This window comes from Triticum urartu, chromosome 5, assembly GCF_003073215.2.
Source record: "Triticum urartu cultivar G1812 chromosome 5, Tu2.1, whole genome shotgun sequence".
Taxonomy (NCBI): domain Eukaryota; kingdom Viridiplantae; phylum Streptophyta; class Magnoliopsida; order Poales; family Poaceae; genus Triticum; species Triticum urartu.
Window position 1 is genome coordinate 526456534 of NC_053026.1, and position 26718 is coordinate 526483251.

The 26718-nt window shown below is 48.6% G+C and overlaps 1 long non-coding RNA gene across 1 annotated transcript; it reads left to right on the forward strand.

Annotated features, from left to right (window-relative positions):
• Positions 1 to 22178: 22178 nt before the first annotated feature.
• On the forward strand, positions 22179 to 24842 carry LOC125556584. The gene is made up of 5 exons (XR_007305142.1): positions 22179 to 22362; positions 22441 to 22832; positions 23409 to 23673; positions 23756 to 24441; positions 24530 to 24842. It is a non-coding gene; the product is annotated as an uncharacterized LOC125556584 (long non-coding RNA).
• Positions 24843 to 26718: the final 1876 nt, after the last annotated feature.

Genomic DNA, 26718 nt, shown 5'->3' on the forward strand with positions numbered 1-26718 from the left:
CCCCTCCAAGAAACAACCTAAGCGCCGCGTCAACGGCGCCGCTCAAAATCCTGCCAAAGCAAATACGGTGATTCCAGCACGGGAGATAATAGTACTCCGGAGAGTGCCGAAGAAAACCCCCTCCAGCAAGATTCAGCACAGGAGAATGGAGAAGCCATCCCTCATAAGAGAGCGGCAGACAGAGAGGTCGAGGACGATAATCATATGCCTCCCTCCGAAGACGAGGCAAGCCTCGACGATGACGAATTCGTCATGCCAGAGGATCCCGTCGTGCAAGAGCGTTTTCAACGCAGGCTTATGGCCATGGCAAGAAGCCTCAAGAAAAAACAGCAACAGCTTAGAGCTGATCAAGATTTGCTAGTCGACAGATGGACTGAAGTCCTTGCGGCCGAAGAGCATAAACTCGAACGCCCCTCCAAGAGCTACCCAAAGCATAGGTTGCTACCCCGATTAAAGGAGGAAGCACTTAAACCTACATCACCAGCACTTGATACGGCCGACTGGCCACCTCGTGGCCGCGACAGAGAGGCCTCTCGGCCCTCGACTCAAGCCGCACCCCGTACTAAGGCACGGGAAAATGCGCCAGGCCTGCGAGATATGTTGGAGGACAAGGCAAGGCAAACAAGATCGATCTACGGATCGCGTGGGCGCCCCACGACTCGAGACGATAACCGTCACGCCGGACACAAATCCGGTAGGGCCGAACACAGTAGACAAAGCTCATTGGAGCTACGTCATGATATAGCCCAGTACAGAGGCGCCGCACACCCACTATGCTTCACAGACGAAGTAATGGATCATCAAATCCCCGAAGGTTTCAAACACGTAAACATCGGATCATACGATGGCACAACAGATCCTGCGGTATGGATCGAGGATTATCTCCTTCATATCCACATGGCCCGCGGCGATGATCTCCACGCCATCAAATACCTCCAACTCAAGCTTAAAGGACTAGGTCGGCATTGGCTTAACAGCTTGCCAGCAGGATCAATCAGTTGTTGGGAGGACCTGGAAGCCGCATTCCTCGACAATTTCCAGGGCACTTATGTGCGACCACCAGACGCCGATGACCTAAGCCACGTAATTCAGCAGCCAGAGGAATCGGCCAGGCAATTCTGGACACGGTTCCTAACAAAGAAAAATCAAATAGTCGACTGTCCGGACGCAGAGGCCCTAGCAGCCTTCAAGCACAATATCTGTGACGAGTGGCTTGCCCGGCACCTTGGACAGGAAAAGCCGAAATCTATGGCAGCACTCACGACACTCATGACCCGCTTTTGCGCGGGAGAAGACAGTTGGCTTGCTCGTAGCAACAATATGACCAAGAACCCTGGTAATTCGGATACCAGGGACAGTAGTGGTAGGTCGCGTCGCAACAAGTAGAAGCGCCGCATTAACGGCGACAATGCTGAGGATACGACAGTTAACGCCAGATTCAGAGGCTATAAATCCGGTCAGCGGAAAAATCCATTCAAAAGAAATCCTAGGGGCCCGTCTAGTTTGGACCGAATACTCGACCGCTTGTGCCAAATACATGGCACCCTCGAAAAGCCGGCCAATCACACCAACAGGGATTGTTGGGTGTTCAAGCAGGCAGGCAAGTTAATGCCGAAAATAAAGACAAGGAGCTGCATAGCGATGATGACGAAGAGCCCCGGCCACCGAACAACAGTGGACAGAAGGGTTTTCCCCCACAAGTGCGGACGGTGAACATGATATACGCAACCCACATCCCCAAGAGGGAGCGGAAGCGCGCGTTAAGGGACGTATACGCGGTAGAGCCAGTCGCCCCAAAGTTCAACCCATGGTCCTCTTGCCCGATCACCTTTGATCGATGGGACCATCCCACTAGCACCCGTCATGGCGGATTCGCCGCATTGGTTCTAGACCCAATTATTGACGGATTTCATCTCATTAGAGTTCTTATGGACGGCGGCAGTAGCCTGAACCTGTTTTACCAGGATACAGTGCGGAAAATGGGCATAGATCCCTCGAGGATTAAGCCCACCAAAACGACCTTTAAAGGCGTAATACCAGGTGTAGAGGCCAACTGTACAGGCTCAGTCACACTTGAAGTGGTCTTCGGATCTCCGGATAATTTCTGAAGCGAGGAGTTAATCTTCGACATAGTCCCATTCCGCAGTGGCTATCACGCACTGCTCGGGCGAACCGCATTCGCCAAGTTCAATGCGGTACCGCACTACGCATACCTTAAGCTCAAGATGCCAGGCCCTCGAGGAGTAATTACGGTCAATGGAAACACCGAACGCTCCCTCCGAACGGAGGAGCACACGGCGGCCCTTGCAGCGGAAGTACAAAGCAGCCTCTCCAGGCAGTTCTCCAGTCCGGCCGTTAAACGTCCGGACACCGTCAAGCGCGCCCGGAGTAACCTACAACAAGACCGCCCGGCACGTTCCGAGCAGGCGTAGCAATGCGGCCCCAACCCCAACCCTCACAAAAATGCGACACCAGTGCTTCGCGTACATAACTACGCTCTAGAAATACCATGGGTACAGGGGGAGGGGCACCATCACGGCACGCCCGAAACACGGCTTAAACCACACCAGGGGCTGCCGATTTTTTAATTTTCTCTTATTTTTAGGACTCCATTCTTCGGAAGGCCTGTTCGGCAGTTCAATTGCCGCACAAATGATGCAAGAACCAAGGAAGCAGACAAGCCATGCTGCATTACGGAACTCCCAGGTGGTCTCTATCACGAGCAGTATACCTGTTTCGCATACCATTCCGCAGCCAGCCCCTGGAACGGACATGTTAAATAGTTCAACCTTTTGCTTATCGCATTATTTGTATCGTTCTGCTTTGATCACAGCCCTTTTTAATAAACAATGCATAGCTTTTGTCTATTTTTGCATTACTCTTTTTTTACAAATATATGTTCCTTAATGACATGTTGCACCCGTACACTTTGGTACGACCAAAACATGCCAGGGGCTTTAGTACCCCTCAATATGGTGTGAGAAGTCCGAACACTTTAATAAGTGCGGCACCCCGAACTTATAGCATTATATGCATCGGCTCCGAATCATGTCTTGGGTCAATAGTTGGGTTTGCCCGGCTCCTATGTTTTGGTGCCTTACGTTCCGCTATATCGGCTAAGGTAGCACTAGGAGAACTACTGCGATTGTGCCCCAGTTGAGCTGGGTCAAGCACCTCAGTAGAGAAAGCTAAAACTGACTGTCATGATGAAGCGAGAGCTGGTCGCTGTTCGAGAGGTTTTTCGAGTCCCTAAAGACTTATGCCGCTTAGAGCGAGGAGTCGGCTCTGTACGGCCAAGGCGTGGATAGCGCCCCGAACTCGGTCTTCCGAATACCAGGGGCTTCGCCAAAATTTAAAATTATAGAATTCTATGGCTAAGTGAGATTGTTCACGCATTATAGTCTGATTGCCTTGTTCGTTGTGCTGAGCGCCTCCCTCGAAGGACCCAAACATGGGAAAAAGAGCGCTCAGGTTTATCCCCGAACACCCCAGCACTAGCGGCACAGGGGTAGAAGCCGACGACCCGCCATCTCCCAGAATTGATAAACAGCCGCACAGAAGGTAATATTTTAAATTCCAACAGCATTGCTTAGCGCATATGAACAAGTTTTCAGCGCACAGGACAAAACGAGCGAGTTTTACTAAAAAATTACATCCCTGGAACATTCATCCGCCATAAGGCGGGCACCCTTCAGAACATCCTTATAATAATTCTCGGTCTTGCGATGCTCTTTCCCCGGCGGTGGCCCGTCCTTCACAAGCTTCTCAGCATCCAGCTTGCCCCAGTGCACCTTAGCACGGGCAAGGGCCCTACGGGCACCTTCAATGCAGATGGAGCGCTTGATGACTTTGAGCCTTGGACAGGCCCCCACCATCCGCCGCACCAGCCCGAAATAGCTCCCAGGCAGAGCCTCTCCAGGCCACAGCCGAACTATGAGGCCCTTCATGACCTGTTCGGCCGCCTTGTGGAGCTCGACCAGTTGCTTCAGCTGGTCGCTCAGGGGCACGGGGTGTCCGGCCTCAGCATACTGAGACCAGAACACCTTCTCTGTCGAGATGCCCTCCTCGGCTCGATAGAACGCGGCGGCATCGGACACGCTACGGGGAAGATCTGTGAATGCTCCTGGAGAGCTCCGGATTCGGGTAAGTAACAAGTAACTCACGTTTATGTGTTTGCTTTGCATAAAGAATGCCTTACCCGCCGCTATCTTTTTCACCGCATCCAACTCCTGGAGGGTCTTCTGGGATTCGGCCTTGGCAGACTTGGCATTTTCAATAGCCACCGCGAGCTCGGACGCTCGCGTCTTTGAGTCAAGCTCCAAACTCTCATGTTTTTTCATGAGAGCCTGGAGCTCTTGCCGCACCTTGCCAACCTAGGCCTCATACTTCTCCCGCTCGGTGCGCTCCGTGGCCGCCCTCTTCTCGGCCTCGAATACCGCTTGCTTAAGGGTCGCCACCTCAGACGTGGCCCTTACAATAGCCACGATAATCCTGTCATTTTTTGCAATTGCACTTTATATATATATATATATATATATTTAAACAAGGTATTTCTTACCTTCCTTGTCCTCGAGCTGCTTCTTGGCATGCCCGAGCTCTTGCTCGGACTGCTCGAGGTGCTGGTTTAGCATGTCCACTTCCGCAGTCAGTGCGGCGGACGCCAGCAGAGAAGCCTACATACGCATATTGACTCCTTTTTGTTAGACTCCTGCGAGTTTTATTTGATCCTCTATTCGGCTTTTCTTCCCGAACGCCAAACAGAGCATCAGGGGCTACTGTCTATGCGGTAATATTATTTGCACATTCTTTACTTACCTCAAAGCCTGTTAAAAGGCTAGCACAAGCTTCAGTCAGTCCGCTCTTGGCGGACTGAACCTTCTGGACCACCGCACTCATAATGGTGCGGTGCTCCTCGTCGATGGAGGCGCCTTTGAGCACCTCCAACAGATTGTCCGGCGCCTCCGGTTGGACGGGGGTCACCGGCACGGTGGGCTTGCTCCTCTTGGAAGGAGGTCGCCCGCCGGACTCTGGAACCTTTGAAGGTTCCGGAGCGGTGTCCGGCCTAGAGCCGGACTTGGAGCCCTGGGGGGTTTTATCCCCTTTACTCCTGGAGTCCGGGAGGTCGCCTTGCGGCGCCTCCAGGACCACCTCCTCCTGGCTTGGAATATGTTGGGACAACACTTCGGCATCGTCCGTAGGGCGGGGGGAGGTAGCCGTCGGAAGCGAATTCACATCCGACGAGTCCAGTGAGCCGCTCGGCGACGCGTCGAGCCGGTCTTTGGGTGGGCTGCATAATCATATTCGACGTAAGGGAAAGCTGTGCAATAAAGGAATACTATGAATTACTCTGGTATCCGGATACTTACGATTTCGCCAGGGGCTTGGCCCTGAGCGGCCACTCCTCTCCGCCATCGTCGGCGTTGGTGGAGTAGTCCGGAGGAAGGGTTTTCCCCTTCTTGGACCCTTCGGCCTCCCCAGTGAGGGCGGCCTTCCTTTTCTTCTCTCCCCCCGCTGGAGGGGGAGAGGTCTCTTCTTCCTCCTCCTCGTCTTCACGGGAGGAATGTGCCTTGGAGCCGTCGGATGATGAACCCAACACCTCCTGGCGCCGGGCACTTTTTTGAGTCCCCGTGGCCTTCTTCTCCGGCACCACATAGGGTGCCGGAACCAGCAGCTTCGCCAAGCGGGCATCGGCTGGGTCTTCAGGCAAAGGAGCCAGACAGTCGATCTGTCCGAACTTCGCTTGCCAATCCTGTCAACGGTAAGGGAGCTTAGATCCCGCATAGAGTTAAACTATGAAAAACTAATACCCTGTAAAAGGTACAAACAACTTACCGCGCTAGCGTGACGCTGCACGCTGAATCCGCGATCCTCGATAGCGGATGCGGGAGCCTCGGCGCCCTTGAAAAGCACCTTCCAGGCATCTTCGTACGTCGTGTCGAAGAGCCTGCTCAGAGTTCGGTGCTGTGCCGGGTTGAACTCCCACAGATTTAAGGTCCGTTGTTGGCACGGGAGGATCCGGCGGATGAGCATAACCTGGACTACGTTGACAAGCTTGAGCTGCTTGTCCACCAGGGTTTGGATGCATGTTTGCAGTCCAGTCACCTCTCCTTTGCTGCCCCACGACAGGCCCGTCTCTTTCCAGGACATGAGCCGCGTTGGGGGTCCGGACCGGAACTCGGGGGCTGCGAACCACTCAGGGTCGCGCGGCTCGGTGATGTAAAACCACCTCGATTGCCACCCCTTCAGGGTCTCCACAAAGGAGCCCTCGATCCATAAGATGTTGGGCATCTTGCCCACCATGGCGCCTCCGCACTCCGCCTGGTTGCCGCGCACCACCTTCAGCTTGACATTGAAAGTCTTGAGCCATAGGCCGAAATGGGGGCGGATGCGGAGGAAAGCCTCACACACGACGATAAACGCCGAGATGTTGAGGATGAAGTTTGGGGCCAGATCATGGAAATCCAGGCCGTAGTAGAACATGAGTCCCCGGACGAATGGGTGGATAGGAAAGCCCAGTCCACGGAGGAAGTGGGGGTGGAACACTACCCTCTCATGGGGCCTTGGGGTGGGAAGGAGCTGCCCCTCTTCGGGAAGCCGGTACACGATGTCGTTAGACAAGTATCCGGCCTTCCTCAGTTTTTTGATGTGTCCCTCCGTGACGGAGGAGACCATCCACTTGCCTCCCGCTCCGGACATGGTTGGAGAAGGTTGAGGTGGGGAGTGCGGACTTGGGCGCTGGAGCTCGAGTGCGCGAAAATGGATAGGCAAAGGAGGAAGAAGGCATAGGTGAAAAGGTGGATCCTTATCCCCTTATATGGGTGGACGCAACTATGTGTCCCCACCAGTCTGGTAAAACTCGCTTATCTCCAAGCGCCGTAATCAATGGCGCAGTTGGGTTACCCACGCCCGTATTGATGAGAATCCCGGAATAAGGGGACACGATCTCTGCTTCGACGAGACGTGCCAAGGAAACCGCCTCGCATGACACAATGAGGTGGGACAATAAAACGATTCGAATAAAGGCTTGGCCATGGTGCGATGTCACACTACGGAATACGTCAGCAGATTAGATTTGTGTAAATATTATTCTCTCTATGGCAATATGTGGAAACTTATTTTGCAAAGCCGGACACTATCTTTGTGTTCAAAATCTTCTATAAAGTACTTGGAGTAGGAACCCGCCTTGCAATGCCGAAGACAATCTGCGCGCCGGACTCGTTGTCATTGAAGCCTGGTTCAGGGGCTACTGAGGGAGACCGGATGGCCAGACTATACCTTCAGCCGGACTCCCGGACTATGAAGATACAAGATTGAAGACTTCGTCCCGTGTCCGGGAGGGACTTTCCTTGGCGTGGAAGGCAAGCTTGGCGATACGGATATGTGGATCTCCTACCATTGTGACCGACTTTGTGTAACCCTAACCCTCTCCGGTGTCTATATAAACCGGAGGGTTTTAGTCCGTAGGACAACATACAAAACAACAATCATACCATAGGCTAGCTTCTAGGGTTTAGCCTCTCCGATCTCGTGGTAGATCTACTCTTGTACTACCCATATCATCAATATTAATCAAGCAGGACGTAGGGTTTTACCTCCATCAAGAGGGCCCGAACCTGGGTAAAACTTCGAATCCCTTGCCTCCTGTTACCATCCAGCCTAGACGCATAGTTCGGGACCCCCTACCCGAGATCCGCCGGTTTTGACACCGACAGTCTCTCTCTCTGTCAGGAGAGCCCTGGCCGAACTATGTCCGGCAGAATTGGGATGCGGATGACGAAGAAATTCGCCGCCCACCCACCACCCACTTAGTAGCCACTGTCGACGATTTGACCGACATGCTCGACTTCGACTCCGAAGGCATCGACGGTATGGACGACGATGCAGGAGATGAACAGGAACCACTGCCCACAGGGCACTAGACACTCACTTCATCATATGATGTATACATGGTGGACACACCCAAAGAAACCGATGACGAAGAACGGAAGGACGCAGCGAAGGGTTGTTCCCTCGAGAAGCAGTCAAAGCGGCGGCGTAAGCGCCGCTCCAAATACCGCCTCAGCAGAAGCAGCGATCATATAAACCCAGCGATAGAGCAAGGCGAGCCAGCGGACGACGAACACGGCATTGAACCATCGTCCGACCGCGGCAAAACGGAGAATCAAACCGAACAACCCGACTCCGTCGAAGATAACAGTCCGTATGACATCACACCGGACAGGCACCCGGAGCAACAGAATACCCATCAAAGGCTTGTTGCCACTGCGAGGAGTCTGAAAAAGCAGAAGCAAAGGCTCAGGGCTGCACAAGACACACTCAGAATCAGATGGAGTGAAGTACTCAACACTGCAGCGAAGTACGGTGGTAATCTCCACACCAAGAGCTACCCGAAGCGAAAGTTGCTACCAGAATTCGATGAGGAGGCCTTAGATCCCCCGCAATTAAAAAACAAAACGGCCATCCGGTTGGATAGACGACCTCGTGGCCAACATAGAGCGGCAAACGACGCCGCACATAAGCTAGTACATGATCCACGTGAGGGCTCGCATCAAAAGGACGGCGCAACCAGATCCATCTACGGGCCACGCAAGCGCGCTCCAGCATGCAATGCAACACAACAAACATCCCAACACCATGGTACACCCAAATACAGGGGTGCCGCACACCCCCTGTGTTTCACCAATGAGGTGCTGGACCATGAATTTCCAGAGGGATTCAAACCCGTAGACATAGAGGCGTACGACGAAACGACAGACCCTCGGGTCTGGATTGAGGACTACATCCTCCATATCCATATGGCTCGTGGAGACGATCTCCACGCCATCAAGTACTTACCCCTCAAGCTCAAAGGGCTAGCTCGGCACTGGCTTAAAAGCCTCCCCAAAAACTCCATTGGAAGCTGAGAAGAGCTCGAAGACGCTTTTTGGGCAAATTTTCAAGGGACCTATGTCCGACCATCGGATGCAGACGATTTGAGTCATATAACTCAACAGCCTGGAGAGTCAGCCCGAAAGCTTTGGAACAGGTTTCTCACCAAAAAGAACCAAATAGTCGACTGCCCGGACGCTGAAGTCTTAGCAGCTTTTAAGCACAACGTTCGAGACGAATGGCTTGCCAGAAACCTCGGCCAAGAAAAGCCGCGAATAATGGCAGCATTAACAAGCCTCATGACCCGCTTTTGCGCGGGCGAGGACAGCTGGTTAGCCCGATGCAGCACCAGCGACCCAAGTACATCCGAAGTTAGGGACGGAAACGGGAAACCACGACGCAGCAAAAACAAGCGCCGGAATAAAGAAGACAGCCTGAAGAGCACGACGGTAAATGCCGCATTTAGAAGCTCTCGGTCAGGTCAACAAAAGCTGCCCTCCAAAGGCAACGGAGACAAACTGTCCAGCCTAAACAAGATTCTGGATAAAATATGTCAGATCCACACCACCCCCGATAAACCTGCAAATCATACCCATAGAGAATGTTGGGTCTGCAAGTAGTCCGGCAAGCTCAACGCCGAACACAAGGGGCAGGATACACCAAGCGAAGACGAAGACGAGCCTCGCAAGCAAAGCACTGGGGAACAGAAGAAATTCCCACCAAAAGTCAAAACAGTAAACGTGTTACATGTGACAAAGGGGAGAAACAAAGCGGCACTCCTAGAGACACATGCCCCAGGGCCTATCACCGCGGAGTTCTGCCACTGGTCATCCCACCCAATCACCTTTGACCATCGGGATTACTCGGCAAGTATCCGGCGTGCAGGATGGGCTGCCTTGGTATTAGACCCAATAATTGACAGATACCACTTCACACAAGTCCTAATGGATGGCGGCAGCAGTTTAAACCTGATATATTAGGACACAGTCCGCAAAATGGGGATAGACCCAACAAAAATTAGCCGCAGCAATACTACCTTTAAAGGAGTAACGCCAGGCCCAGAGGCCCATTGCACGGGCTCCCTGCTACTAGAGGTTATATTCGGCTTTCCCGATAACTTCCGCAGCGAAAATTTAACGTTCCACATCGCTCCGTTCCAAAGTGGTTATCAAGCACTACTCGGACGCGAAGCTTTCGCTCGCTTTAACGCAATACCGCATTACGCTTCTCTCATGCTTAAGATGCCCGGTCCACGTGGCATCATTACATTAAATGGAAATATTGAGCGCTCCTTGCGCGCGGAAGACCGTGCGGCTGCCTTGGCAGCCGCACACTAAACAGCCTCACCAACTAAAGCATCTGACAGGTCGTTAAGACCACGGACGCGGTTGGACGAGTCCGGTGCAGCTATATATAACCATCGTGCTACACCCGTCCAGAATACGGCACAACGGAGACACGGGCACAGACGTGCAGCAGGGACCCGTTTTGAGGATTCTTTTTAGATTAAGACCCTGTGTAAACCTTTTTTACTGTCTCTTATTGATACACATCCCTCGAATTCTCAGTACAATCGAGAAGGATGTTGACATATTGGCATGTGGCCACGTCAGAATATTGCACGTACCTGGACACCAGGGGCTCATTACAAAGGGCACTGTTTCGACCCGGTTTACATCATAAAGACCGAATACCCTAGGGAGTGTTCGGCGTCGCGAGTTTGGTCTTATATGCATCAGCTCCGAATCATGTCTTTGGTCAAATGTTGAGTTTGCCCGGCTCCTGTGTTTTGCTGCCTTACGTTCCGCTCTATCGGCTAAGGCGGCACCAGGAGAACTACTGCGATTGTGCCCTGGTTCATCCGGACGAGCACCTCAGTAGAGAAAGCCGAAAACTGACTGTCATGATATAGCGTGAGACTGGTCAACCACTCGATGACCTAGAGGAATCTTCGGGATTCCTCCGCCTTAACGAAGGGCCATTTCCCGGCCAGGCATGTACGCGCCCCGAATCCGGATGAGCGCGGAGCCACCAGGGGCTATATAGTAGCCCCACTGTCAAACTCCTCTGGCTAAGTGAAAGTGTTAAAGCATTACAGTCTGATTGCCTAGTTCGCTGCGCGATCACCTCCTTAATGGACCAAGACGTTGGATCAAGTGTGAACATGCGTCTTCTGCGAACACCCCCGCATTATATGCGTGGGGGCTGAAGCCGACGACTGCCATCTTTCAGGTTATATACATATATACATAAACGGTCGCACAGGAGGCATCATAGCACTTTCGGGCAAAAGTATAAATACAGCCTTGATAAATTCAATAAAACATTGTTCTTACACTGGGAATACATGTCACTTAAACATAATATTCTTTGAGCACTGGGCCTCTATCAAACGAGCGCCTTCAAGAACTTCTTGAAAGTAGTGCTCGGCAGCCACTCGGCCTATGGCCGAACTCTGTGCCGCAACAGTGCTGGCATCCATCTCCGCCCAGTATGTTTTGACACGGGCAAGGGCCATCCGCGAGCCCTCTATGCACGCCGACCTCTTTACAGCATCGATGCGTGGCACAGAACCAAGGAATTGTTGCACCAAGATAAAGTAGCTATTCGTCCTTGGCCCTCCCGGCCACAGATGATCCACTACGGACCTCATGGCAAGTCCAGATAATCTATGGAGCTTGGCCCAACCGGTCAATCGCTCATTCAGCAACAGCGGACCGACTGGAGCGTGAAATTGTGACCAGAACAGCTTCTCCACTTTAGGACCCTTCTGATCCTTGAAGTACTCGGCCGCATCAGCAGCACTTGTAGCCAAATCCATGTACTCGTCCGCAGAACTCCATAGCCGGTCTAGAGGAGCATATTTTGGATCTCCGAACTTAGTCCGTAACAAGAACGGCTTACCAGAAACGATATCCGCAGCTTGATTCAGCTCCTCATTCGTCGCTCTAATTTTGGAGCGGGCTTCCTTGGCAGCCACCCGGGCCTTCTCCAGGCCGGTCGCCTTTGCCCGGTTTTCTTCTTCAAGAAGCCGGTAACGGTCAGCAGCATCTTTTAAATCCACGACCATCTTGGCAATTTTTTCTTTGCTCTCGCAATGTGCGGCCAGTTCGGCCCTTAAACCCTCAGCCGCCTTTAAAGCGGCCGCATTACTGCTCCTTGCATGCTCCTTGGCTCGGGCAAGCTCCGCCCGAAGGGTCTCCACGGTGACAGCTCCATCTGCAGTCACAACACATTAAAGATACTGTCATCATGCTGCTCTTATTATGTGACGATCACCAGAAAAATCACTGACCATGTGCCTCGTCAAGCCGCTTGTTGACAAGAACGATGTCGGCATCTGCCGCATCCAGCTGCCGCCTTAGTTCGGCAAACCCATCAGTCCGACTAGCCACCGGAGCTTCAACCACCTGCATATAAAAGCGGTCTAGTTATTACCTGGGACTATGATCCTCTGTTTGCCGCCGTTTTCGACGACAACCAGAGTCTCAGGGACTATTATCTACACAGGGCACATCTAAAAATATGCGGTACTGTAAAAAATGTACATCATTTCACATACCTCAAAACCCGTCAGTAGACTCATAAAGGCTTCATGCAACCCGCTTTCGGTGGACGAAATCCTTTCAATCACCGTACCCATCAACGTGCGGTGCTCTTCTGAGATAGCCGCTTGCTCTAGCAGATCCCTCAGTACGCCCGATCGCACACCAGACGGTGTCGGACTCTTTTGGTTGCTCTCTTCAAGAGCCGGATACTGAGGACTTCAGGTGGCCATAGGATTACCTTCCGGCCTTGCCGGATCAGGAGAAACCTTCCGCGACGACACCTCAGGGTCGCCCGCCTCTTGAGGCGGTGTGGCAGGGGGAGGCGTTTCGCTCTCCATCATCTCTGGAAGAAGATCCCCTGAAGACGAGCTCTACTGAGAAGGGCTAAGATCCGAACTGCAAGATAAATGCTTCGGTTATTTTCCTCAGAAGTAAAGCGAGATATTTTCATTATTAAGTACCCTTTTACTTACAGCTCGGTGGAGGGCTGATCCCCTTGAGGGCGTAGTGCGGCCAGGGTAGCCCCCGAGGCAGGACCCTCCGGCGAAGATTTCTTCCCCCGTTTGGAGACCATTGTCTCCGGGTCCTCGGAGGCGGTCCTCTTCCTTCCCTGGGGAGAGGAAGTTTCAGTCCCTCCTTCCCGGCTAACCTCCTTCATGGAGGCGCTAACCTCCTTGTCCCCCCCTTTATCTTCTCCCAAGGGCGCTTGATAAGGCGCGATCTCCAGCATCCTGGTTAGCACGGGATTTGGTGAGGTCTCAGGGAGGGGGGCCGGACACCTGATCAACTTTGCCTTCGCTATCCAATCCTAAGCCAAGAGCGGTTTTTCTTTTTTAGGGCAACGTTGCTATAAATAAAACGGACAGTGTGTTCGGATGCGGGGCTACTTACCTGGGTATCTGGGCGATTGCAGCTCAGACCTGCATCCTGAGTGATGTCCAGACACATTATTTGTGGTCCGAAAAACAATTTGTACATCTCTTCGTGCGTCATGCCGAGGAAATGTTGGATAGCTCGCGGTCCTTCCGGGTTGAATTCCCACATGCGAAGGGCCTAACGTTTGCAAGGCTGGACTTGACAGGCTAGTATAACTTGCACTACCATAACCAGACTGATATCTCTCTCGATGAGATCTCATATACGGCTTTGCAGTATTGGCACGTCCTTGGCTGGACCCCAGCTCAGCCCCCTGCTGATCCATGACATCAATTATGGTGGGGGGCCTGAGCGGAAGGCAGGGGCAGCTACCCACTTGGCACTTCGGGGAGCTGTGATGTAGAACCACTCCCGCTGCCACAATCCGGACACCTGTGGGAAGTAACCCTCAGTCCATGGAGCGTCAACAATTTTGCTTATTGAATCGCCTCCGCACGCTGCGTGCTGCCCCTCGATCATCTTCGGCTTCACATCGAAGGTCTTGAGCCACAGGCCGAAGTGAGGGGTAATGCGGAGGAAGGCCTCACATACGACAATAAATGTCGAGATGTGAAGAAGGGAATCCGGGGCCAGATCGTGAAAATCTAGCCCGTAATAGAACATAAGACCCCTAACAAAGGGATCCAGAGCGAGGCCTAGTCCTCGGAGGAAGTGGGAGACGAACACGACGCTCTCGTTGGGTTCAGGAGTAGGGACGACCTGCCCTCTGGCAGGCAGCCGATGCGAAATTTTGGCGGTCAGATATCTGGCCTCTCTCAACTTCTTGATGTCCTCCTCTATGATGGAGGAAGGCATCCACCGACCTTGAAGGTTGGATCTGGACATAGTTGAAGGTCCGAAGTGCCTAAACCTGAGCTTCGGGTGTTGGAACTCAATGCGAGAGGCGGATTCGATTAAGACCGAGAGGAAAAGGCCTTGTCCCCTTTATAAAGAGGGTGAATATCAAGCGTCCTCCTCGTGGCCGTTTAGGACTTGCCTGAGATTTAGCAGTCCTACTAATAGGCGCGGTTGGGTTACCCACGTCCGTACTAATGGGGATCCCGTAATAAGGGTACACAATCTCTGCTTCGACAAGACGTGCTAAGGAAACCGCCTCGCGAAACACCCTGAGATAGGTTAGGAAAAACGATTTGAATAAAGACCTGGCTGTGGTGTGATGTCACACTACGGGATACGTCAGCAGATTAGATTTGTGTAAATATTATTCCCTTTACGGTGGTATGTGGAACTTATTTTCCAGAGCTAGACACGATCCTCGTGTTCAAAATCTTCTATGAAGTATTCGGAGGAGAAACCCGCCTTGCAATGCCGAAGACAATCTGGGCGCCAGACTCATCGTCATTGAAGTCTGGTTCAGGAGCTACTGAGGGAGTCCTGGATTAGGGGGTATCCGGACAGCCAGATTATATCCTTTGGGCGGACTGTTGGACTATGAAGATACAAGATTGAAGACTTCTTCCCGTGTCCGGATGGGACACTCCTTGGCGTGGAAGGCAAACTTGGCAATACGGATATGTAGATCTCCTTCCTTATAATCGACTCTGTGTAACCCTAGCCCCCTCCGGTGTCTATATAAACCGGAGGGTTTTAGTCCATAGGACAACATACAATCATACCATAGGCTAGCTTCTAGGGTTTAGCCTCTCCGATCTCGTGGTAGATCAACTCTTGTAATATTCATATCATCAAGAATAAATCAAGCGGGACGTAGGGTTTTACCTCCATCAAGAGGGCCCGAACCTGATAAAACATCGTGTCCCCTGCCTCCTGTTACCATCTGCCTTAGACGCACAGTTCGGGACCCCCTACCCGAGATCCGCCGGTTTTGACACCGACAACGGGCCCACGTGCCTTTTCGCTTCGGCTGGCGCCCCCCCCGGCGCCCCCCGGGGGGGGGGGGGGGGGGGGGGCGGTTCAGCTCGGGTACGCCGATTATTATTTTGACACAAACTGATGATAAACAAGAACGTGAGACGCGACTAGACTGATTTTTCATCGCGGACGTTAAAAAAGACGTCCTGAGGGCCTGTTGTGGGAGGGTGGAGGGGGCGGGGGCAGAGTGGAGATGCTCTTAGGTATCAGCCGTGGTCCTGGACGGATGCGCCGGCCGGAGAAAGACGTAGGTGGTGTTTATATATGGGCGAGCCGCGCAACCACAGGGGGAGATGGCGCCTACACAGCCCCGTGCAGCCGTGCTTCCATTCCACCCGTGGCGTCGTCAAATACATGCACAACGACGTACTACGTCGCCAGCCCATCCCGGCTGCAGCCGCAAGTCGCCAGTTTCCCCTTCCCCTGCGCTCTTATATCGCGGCCAAGCTAAATAAAACACGTGGTTATCTATCTATATCAGCTCGTGACCACGACGAACGCTTGGCATTTTGTAAGGACCCGCGGAGCGCCATCCATATCCATGATCGATCAGACTCCTCTCTCTACGGTCTACGCAACCTTTTTTTTTTTAACATACGGTCCACGCGACTTTTTTTTGAAGCATACGGTCAACGCGACTTTGCAGATCGTTCATCCATATCCATGATCAGGACGGGCCGCGCGCCGCACGCGAGTGCGACGAGTCGACACAGCGTGGTTTTCGCACGGGCGCACACGCCTCGGGTGCGTGCCAGCCACAAAAAGAAAAATCAAATCGGATCAGCTCAGCTTGTGTGATTAAGGCCATGAGCCGCACGCGCGAGCTAGCTAGCCAGCCAGCCAAGTCCTCTTGGAAATTTGCTTGTTGGAGCCTGGCCTTGGTCAGGCAGGCGGCTGTCTGCTTGGGCCGCATGCGTGCTGCAGTCCCTCTACGCGACTTTGCAGGTGGTTGTCTGCAATGAGGGCCGGCCGTGTGCCGCCACGCGAGCGCGACGAATCATACACGCCGCCGGGCGTGGTTTCCGTACGGGTGCACACGTCTCAGGTAGCAGAAAAGAAAAATCAAATCGAATGAGCTCTACTACTACTATACTTGTGTAATTGCAGGTGATTAAGGCAAGAGGTGCACGAGCTAGCTGACAAGGATCGTGGATCCATCTCAGGCAGTTCAGCGGCAGCGCTCCGAATCCCCATCGGCGGCGGCAATCTATCCAGCCGGTGGGCATGGGCATGGGCATGTGCGGGAGCGGGACAGCGACTGGGCCGTGGCTGATTTCCTGTGGCCGTGCTGGACTGGAGCCGTGTCGGTTTCAACTGGCCGGAGTGCTACTGTGTGTGAGTCAGCCATGACGTACGTACGTAGCAGGCGTTTCTCTGTCGGCCTTGCGTTGCGTTGCTGGCTCCTGGATTGTGGGGGTGCAATCAGCATGCTCGACGGCTTGGCTTGGCCTGGCTTGACTTGACCTGCCCGACAGGGAGATGAAAGGAAGGAAGGTGCGAGCGATCTCATCATCATAAATTCATAACTAATAACGCATGGTTGGCTCTGCTGCCTCCGTCCCCCGCAGCCTCAGATCTCAGACGCTGGACTGTCAAATAAGGCTGATATGCATGCATGCTCCTGCTCCTGCTCCACCCACTCCATCCTGTGTGGCGGCCGGCGTTCGTCGTCAGTGCAATAACAATGCACATGCCATGCGTCTTTGGACGCCAACATACATAAACGGAGCAAGGTCCTGTTGAACGGAAGGCCAACAAGAGAGAAAACGTGGTACGTCCGTGGCGAGGGGAAATGGCCAATGGGCTATGGACGCATATGCCTCTTTTGGAACTGTCCGTAAATACCATCTGGTCCAACCAAGTTTTTTTTTAGGCAAACTGGTCCAACCAAGATATTCTGGGCCGTACCTCCGGCAAGATACACCTAATTTGGTCCACCTAGCCTGCAATCAATTTGGTCCACCTAGCCTGCAATCAATTTGGTCCACCTAGCCTGCAATCAATTTGGTCCACCGAGGAGACGATCAATTTTTTTTTTGACGGGTAACTAGGGACTTTATTAAAAGGAGACGATCAATTTGGTCCACCTAGCCTGCAACCACAACGTGATCCATAGCCCATTGTCCATGGCCCATGGGCCTACCGGTCTGTAGGATATTCGCATCTACTCTCTCCGTTCCAAATTACTCGTCGCAGAAACGGATGTATCTAGAACTAAAATAATTTGCTCGTGGAAATTTCCATCGGTGGATCACAAGCAAATATCTGCGAATTCGAGACTACTCCCTCCGTTCCAAATTACTTGTCGCAAGTATGGATGTCGTCAAGACTGGCCTCTCTCTTTAGGTGCATCCACGTTGAAGATGGTGTTGCTTCCTCGTTCACACGAATGAGGTGGGTACAAGAATGAGTTGATCCGCCTTGACGTACATTATTGAAAAAAGGAGTGTCTGAATACTGGTTGGTTTGTGCATAGTATTACCTTGCAACAGAATATGGATGTGTGTAGGCCTTCTTCGTCTTGAAAACATTGCTTTGTAATGACAACTTATTACGAAATATGTTTTTTGGGTTTGATAATCATTGTTCAAACAATTGTTAGATAGTGTCATATATGTCCATCACCACTTGTTTTGATCGCCTCGTGGTACGCTAACTTCTCAGTCAATGTTGGTCAATGTGTTCAGCGGGCATTGCCCCTCTCTATAATTTGGTGGATCAAAGTTGAAGGTGGTGCTACTGTCCCGGCCACGCGGACAATGGTGGACACAATTGTAAGATTGCCCGAACTTGTGTGAATGCGCAGTTGGTTTATGCACAAAATATTATCTTCCAAGGTGTTACTCTGGACAAAACATGTTTTTTGTTCATATGTTTATACCTCCCCTTTGTATTTCGTAGTAGTTGATCCCGCCAACGGTGGCCATACTCCAAATGTCACAAATTGTGATTGCTTGCATCATGCAGTTGTAGAGGCCACAAATAGTTTTTTCCTCCAAAGTAAAAACACGTGACCTCACGCAATCTTCACCGTCGATATATAGTAACTGGGCGGGCATGCCGATGAGAAGAGACAGTAGGCATCGCGACCGAACGGTGAAGGTCCTCCAAGCCCAATGCCATTATATTTATTTTATAAATTTTGGCATCACGAAAGAACGGTGATTTTTTCATTATTTTTATAAAATTTAAATATTATTTTATCTTAACAGGTAATTCAAATATCACTAGTTCATTCTTCTATAGAAACTTCACTTGTTCTTTAATTCATTTTCGTTCTTTTTAAGTGTAATATCAATGCCACTAATTTGTTCCTTCTTAGAAAACGTCTTTTGCGAGAACTCCACTATTATATTTTTATTCTCGCATAAATTGTGTGCTTTTTTTATTATTTATTTGTTTCATTCTTTTTCTTCATAAAGCGCTATACCAATGCCACTAATTCATTTCTATCAGCACCATTGCTAGAGAGCTTAGTTTTTTTGTTCATCTATTCTTTAAGTCTATAATAGGTTCATTCTTGCATATTATATGTTTATTTTTTCTTATTATAATAGTGTACTTTCCTTGTAAATTGTCTACAAGATTTTTTTTTTGCCACTTTCTTTCTTCTTTATGTGTAAAATACCAATGCCACTTATTCATTCTTCTTTAGAAAATTTAATTCTATGATTGTTTTTAGTTCTAACTTCAGTTTTAACAGAGTGGGAAGAAGAATGAAGAAGCCAGCTAGGCCTTTGGATCTAGATCAAATGGGTGGGGACTAATTTTATTGAACGCCAACAAAAATGAGACAGCTGACACACAGTCACCCCATTTTTCATTTTCTTTTTTAGGTAATATCACTGCCCTTAATTCATTTGTTCTTAAATACTTTTTTAAAAAATTTAACTCTTCTCCATCGGTACTATAGAAAAATCAAATGATGAGCACGCCATGTCTGCAGATGTGTCTCTGTGTATTGTGCCTGTATTTGTATGCACGTGCATACGTGTTGGCCTTTGTCCATTGGTATCTGTGTTTTGTGCAGAAATACATGGATAAATCTGGATACATCTGCACCCACTTTGGAAATTTTCTAAATGCCAAAAAAATCTGAAAAAAGTTACACGGGTATATCTCCGCGTTCTATGTGTACACAGAAAGATTCGCGGAAAAAAACTTTGTTGGCATGTACAAAAAGACAAATAAATCTCTCGTGGAACGCTATTTTCCAGCACTAAATTTTTCTTTTTCGCGGAGGCAAAATAAAAGAACGGGTGCAGATGTACCATGTTCAGGACGTCCTCACTCGCGTGTGTGCATGCGTGTGTCGTATGCATGTGTGTGCAGCCTAGCCTGGTATTTTCAAGCATGCACTAGTAAAAAAGGGAAACACATATAATCTGTAGTCTGATTAGAAGCAGTGCGTTAGACCGACCGAATACAGTTGATCTAATTGTAATATCACGGTTAGGATACTTCTTATCCCGTCTCTTGTTTTTGAATAAAAACAAGCCTTGTATAATGAGAAATGCTATGTACAGGTGCTTAAAGAGAGAGAGTCTACTTGCTTCCTAGAAAAAAATGGTACCTACAATGGGCAGTGCCTCGTACAAGTGCTTAGGCTGGATCAGTACATGTGATTAAGGAGAGGGAATATGTTTTTAATACCATCAAAAGACTGGAGCATCGGTGCCAAGCGGAAGCAAACTTTGGCTTCCGTTGCCTCTCTGAAGCACCTGATCAAGCGCCCATGAGCAAAAAAACCCGGTTTTTTTTTCCTGAAGCACCTGTGGAGGCACCTCCATTGTACAGGGCCTAATCAGTCGCGCGGGATCCCTCCCAAAATTTCACTTTCCTCGCACGCACCTCCACCTAGATCGCCGTCAACCGCACTGCTCCTTCACCTCCATTTGCTCCTCCCCTCTTTTTCTTCTCCATCGATGCGGCCCCCGGGCGAAATTTAGTTGCAGGTGCGCCATCCTCTTGTTTGGTGCTTCTGCTTTGACGGGTTACCCGCGGGCTGAAACGGTTGCCGGAGTAGCACTAGCCGGCTGGAGAACAAGCAGTGGCATGCGGTGATTCCCCCCTCTTCAAAGTGCCCCTGCTTTGCAATTAGGTTTCTAATGCATTGCCTGTGGATCCCAAGTACTCATCATACATATTTTCAGTGTGTGTACTCAGGTGTAGCATGCTTCAATGCAAACTTATACGTATTTGTTTAGCTTCATAAATTTGCTTCAACCGCTACCAAACATGCTTCATTATTTCTCGCACTTTTACTTTGCAACTGTCGTGCTTCCGTTGATTCATATGTATGCGTCTGTTGTATAAATGTTTTGCTGCTCAGATATATGTTCTTCTTTTTACCTGCTACTATGTTTCTTTGTTCAGATGTTTATCTTGATATATGTATGGTAATTATTTAGTGCTGCTACCATTACCAATGTTTGGTTCTTTTATTTCTCATATGTGTTGCACAGCCTCGTGTTCTCGCCTGTTTCAAATATTTTGCACAATAGTTCATTATTTCTCACATATGTTTTCATGTTTTCCTATTCTAACTTCAACCGTTGTGAGTATGTGCTTCCTTTAATTCTCATGAGTCCATGGTCTGACAATCAGGTTGAGATTGTTGTTCCCATACCCACTGTATGCAACTATGCTTCGCTGTTTATTTATATCCCTACCAATGGTTGTGAAATTTTGCATCAACCACAACCATTGTATGTTTCTTATTGTACAAAATATTTTATCTGAAATCATGTGTGCTTCAACCACTATGAGCATAGCTTCTTCTTTTTTGAGTTGACAAGTATAGCTTCTAGTAAAGTTTATTGTACCAACATTTTTCTTATCATCGTACATTCCACTGCAAGCGTGTGCTTCTGTGTTTCTGAATATTGTTCTAGTTATAGAATATTTTTTGCAGCCATCTTGAGCCATGTTTCTTGTTATACACAATGTCAACGAGGCTACATTGATGCCATGTGATGGGAATGGGACCTGATGCTGCTATTTGCCGACGACTATTGTGTTGGCCACAAGGAGGTTGTGGCGTGTATTGTGTTTATGATTAACCAGCCCATTTAGTATGACGTCGATTGGGCAGAAGCAAAATTTCATTGTAATATTGTTTCATTTTTCATTGAATATAAAAGAGCTGTAATTGTTGTTGATCCCAATTTTATTTGTTTTGATTCTTCATGCTTCTTCCACATGTCTTTGTTTGATAGTACTATGTTTGATCACACTATAAAATGGTGCTTCCTTACAAATATGGTTGTGGAACGGAAAAGAGATTTCGTACTATGAACAGTTTCTGCCCTTCACAAATCACAACAGAGAAAATGATGCTTCCGTGCGTCAAGAAACATGTTTCTGTGATATAAAATTGTGTTGCCATTAGTATAAAGAAACACATCTTAAAAGATATGGTAATTAATTGTCATATTTAATTGTGAGAATTCTGCCAAAAATGGGATTTACCGTCCTTCCCAAAATTATGCTTCCATGCATCAAGGAAAATGCTTCCGTGGCATAAAGATGCTGCTGCCATCGATGCAGAAACACATCTCAGAAAAGATCGTAATTTTCCATCTAAAAGAAAAGATCGTAGTTACTTGTTGAATCTAATTGTGAAAGATAAACAAAAATGTTTTTCCGCAACAAAAGGCACGTCATTCCCGGGAGCAGTTTTAGGAAACAAAACTCAGTTTTGGGGTGTTAGCGATTAAGAAGCAGCTAACATTACGATAAAGGCTTTCTCTAACACGTTCGGTTCACACCGCATATCCCAGCCGCTGCCGAGCGCATGTGGGTCCACACCAGCCGGACCCGCAGCCCATGTGGCATTTCACTCCGACCCCACCTCTCGGAGCTTTAGAAACCAATACGCTTTGAATACAGAGACGAATCCTCCCATATGGTGTCAGATACGAATCAGTCCTATACCTATACGGCCTTCATGACCCCACCGATTGGAGAGATTCTCACGCTTCAAAATTTGAATCCCGTCCCAGTTCCGGTCCACAACCCCGATAGAACGCGAGGTACATCCCGAGCGCCCAGAGAGAAATCCCTGCTGTCCATCGATGGACCGGCCGCCACCGGCAATGTACCTCTCGCCGGAATCATACACCCAACTCCTTCTAAGGTATGCTCAAACCCGGGTTCAATCCATTCAAGTTCTTGTTCTTCCGCATCTCATCTCTACATTGGCTTGGGCGGCCAGCTTCTCCTCCATCCCTGATCTAGATCCAAATCGCGGTTGGACGCAACAAGAAGAACAAGAGGAGGGGGTGTTGCTGATTTGGCCGGTAGCGGCGGCGATTGGGCAAGCTGGAGTGAGACTGAACATGAATGCCAGTCCGACTCCTCCACACCAGATCCATCCGCACAGAGTGCCGAGGCCCACCGCCAAGTGAATCGTGAGAACCAAGATCTCCGGCGAGACTCGCCGCCGCGAGATTTCGGCGGAGACACTTGGTCAGGAGATGATTCGTTGCAATCTCCAATCTCAGACATTCAGGCAGATATTTCTTACCAGCAGGAATAGGAAACCAACACTACAAACGTGCTGCAATCAGAACGGTCTCCAAGTGACCAATGTACATGGAAAGGAAGGTAACCACATGCTTGTTAGAAATCTCACGCTTGTTTTTCACGCTCGTGTTGAATCATATTGGTGGTTACCTTCTTTTCCATTCTTTCTGTAGCTTCATTCCTGGTTTGTTCTAGAGCAGGGATAAACACTTGTTTGCTGTCAATTGGTTAGAGTTGGTACTGTGGGTATATGAAGACATGTTTCAAGGTCTATTTACACTTGCATATAAAATGATGTTCAATAAAACAGTTTGCGCTAATCATGCATGCTAGGTAGTAGTATTGTTTCATCCAAATTTATATGCTGAACTTTGGGGTTGTACGGTGGTTTCTGGTTGTAATTGGTTGTCTGAATCTCTGAAGTTCGGGGATTGAGGTGTATAACGATTTCTGTGTAAATGCAAAAGGAACAGTACATGCCCAAAGTGTATTTGTAAAGTGCTTACCTCCATGGGGGATGGAAATTTTTTACCTGCACTTTGAAATAGTTTTAAACGTGAATCAAATGCATAATCTGACAGAAATTGAACAACTTGCAGTTAACATTATACACCGAAATGCCGCTTTAAAGCAGAACCTTACATCATTTTTTGGCAGGATACGTCGTGGGGAAATACCATATCAGCATCAGTCTAAAGAGGGAAGGGTTTGTGCGCTTGAAAAAGCAATGCGTAGCTTTGTTGAACGGAAGTCTGGACAAGTGGTCGCCCCTGAGATTGGAAGAGTATTCGACTCAATCGCAGAGGCATTTGAGTTCTACAACCTCTATTCTTGGGAGATTGGGTTTGGCATCCGATATGGTCAATATAGGACAAATGCACAGAAAAGCAGAACCGTTCAAGACATCGTTTGTGGTTGTGCGGTTAGTATAAATAACCGAAAGTGTTGTGTTGGCTGCTATCCTTGTTATTCCACCATACTAATCTGTGCATTTGTCCTAACAGGCCAAAGAAAGAAAACACGAAGTCAGTAGCATGCAACTGCCAAGCATTGATCAGACTACACCGTACAACGGATAATGGATGGTATATACACGATTTCAGACCTGAACACAACCACCATTTGTCATCATTGTGTGGCAAGAAACTACATTGGCCATCACACAGGCACATTGACACACACACCAAAGATATAGTGAAGCACTTGAGGAGCAACAACATTGGGATAACCAAGGTTTTTTGTGTCATCGCAAGCTTCTTTGGATCAATGGAGAGTGTACCATTCAACAAAATATCTCTCAAGTATATGTGCAAGAGGATGAACTAAGAGACTGCAGATGATGACATCAGGAAAACAGTTGAGCTCTTCTCTGAACTTAAGAAGAATGACCCAATGTTTGCTGACAGTGTCCTTGTTGACAGCCATAGCAAAATTCAGGCCCTTATGTGGACCAATGGAAGGAGTAGATACCAATACAAAATTTTTGGAGATTCTATCACATTCGACACCACATATCGTACAAACCAGTACGATATGCCATTCGGCCTATTTGTTGGTGTCAACCATCATTTGCAGAGCATAATATTAGGAGGTGTTATGATGAGAAACGAGAAGCAAGAATCATTCGAGTGGGTATTCAAGGAATTTGTTTCATTGATGGGAGGTAAAGCACTTGTAACTATCCTAACAGGTAAATACATTCGTAAGGGTAGCAATACAGAATATTAAATTATTATCCTATCTTCCTTCTCACATACTGACCATCTCTCTCAAATTAGACCAATGCCGTGCAATGGAGTTGGCTATTGCTAAAGTGTTGCCAAGAACGAAACACCGGTGGTGCAAATGGACCTCATTTATGCGCATCTCGCACTTGAAATATCCATGACAGCGAACTCTCCAATACCTGAAAGATGCTTAGAACTTATCTTCAACGCGTGCTGCACTTAATATACAGGGGACGAAGAACTTGTGTCATTTGCATATCTCTTTTGAAGTACTTTGTCAACACACGTATCACACTTTAAAGATCGATGCAGTCATGCAGAAGAACTAAAAGACAATGTTCTTAAATGTGTACGGACTTTGCTATATCATACGGCGCACTTAATTCATAGGGCACGAAGAACTTGTCATCGTTCTGTATCCTTTTTACAGAGCTTTATCCATGCATGAATCACACTTAACATATCGGCGTGTAAGACCTTTTTCGTCGTCCATACCATTGTAGAAACTTTTCTATAGCTCGTGACGCGGTTAGGTTATAGACCACAAAGTACTTGTTTTACGTTCAACGCTCTCTTGCAGAGCTTTGTCCATAGACATTCGGAACTTGGTAGATCGATGTGGAAGTACTCTAACTTAATCCTTCGTATCATAAGGACTTTGTTGTAGTATGTGGCGCACTGAAGGTAGAGGGAACGAAGAAGTTATAGTATTTCGGTCACTTATTACGAAAAGAAATCATTGATGCACGACTTGCACCTGATAGATACATATGTCGTCCTTGCATATCTCTTGAGAAGGACCTCATTTACGCAAATCTCGCACTCGAAATAGCCATTACAGAGAACTCTCCAATACACGAAAGATGCTTAGAACTTAGCTTCAACGCATGCCGCACTTAATATATAGGGGGGGGGGCAAAGAACTTGTGTCATGTGCATATCTCTTTTGAAGTACTTTGTCAATACACGTGTCACACTTCAAAGATCGATGCGGAAGAACTAAAAGACAACGTTCATCAAATGTGTACGGACTTTGCTATATGATACATGTATACAAGTATCACACTTAAGGTAGAGGGAACGAAGAAGTTATAGTCTTTTGTTCTCTTATTACAAAAAAAATCATTGATGCACGACTTGTACTTGATAGATAGACATGTCGTCCTTGTATATCTCTTGAGAAGGACCTCATTTATGCACATCTCGCACTTGAAATATCCATGACAGCGAACTCTCCAATACCCAAAAGATGCTTAGAACTTAGCTTCAACGTGTGCTGCACTTCTTGGTAGATCGATGAGTAACTTTTGTTACTAGTTACCTTGCTGTTTTTATATTTTCATATTCCAAAAACCTATATCTACCATCCATATTGCACTTGTATACAAGGGGGCGAAGAACTTGTGTCATTTGCATATCTCTTTTGAAGTACTTTGTCAATACACGTATCACACTTTAAAGATCGATGCGGAAGAACTAAAACACAACGTTCGTAAATGTGTATGTACTTTGCTATATCATACGACGCACTTAATTCATAGGGCATGAAGAACTTGTCGTTGTGTATCCTATTTATGGAGCTTTATTCATACGTGAACCGCACTTGACATATCGGTGTTTAAGACCTTTTTCGTCGTCCATAACATTGTACGAACTTTTCTATAGCTCGTGATGCACTCAGGTTATAGACCACGAAGCATTTGTTTTCCGTCAACGCACTTTTGAAGAGCTTTGTCCATACAGATCTGGAACTTGGTAGATCGATGTTGGAGTACTCTAACGTCATCCTTGGTATCATAAGTACTTTGTTTTAATATGTGGCGCACTTAAGGTAGAGGGCACGAAGAAATTCTAGTCTTTGGGTCTCTTATTAGGAAAACTTTATTCATGCATGGTTTGCGCTTGAAAGATACACTTATCGTCCGTGCATATCTCTTGAGAAGGACCTGATTCATGCACATCTCGCACTTGAAATATTCATGACAACGAACTCTATAACACCCGAAAGATGCTAAGAACTTAGCTTTAACGCGTGCCGCACTTAATATACCGGGGGACGAAGAACTTGTGTCATTTGTATCACTCTTTTCAAGTGCAAGGATGTTACATGTATCACAACTTACAAAATCGATGCGGAAGAACTCAAAGACAACATTTGTAAATTTTTAAGGACTTTGCTATATGATGCGGCGCAATTAATTTATAGGGCATGACGAACTTGTCGTTGTTGTGTATCCTTT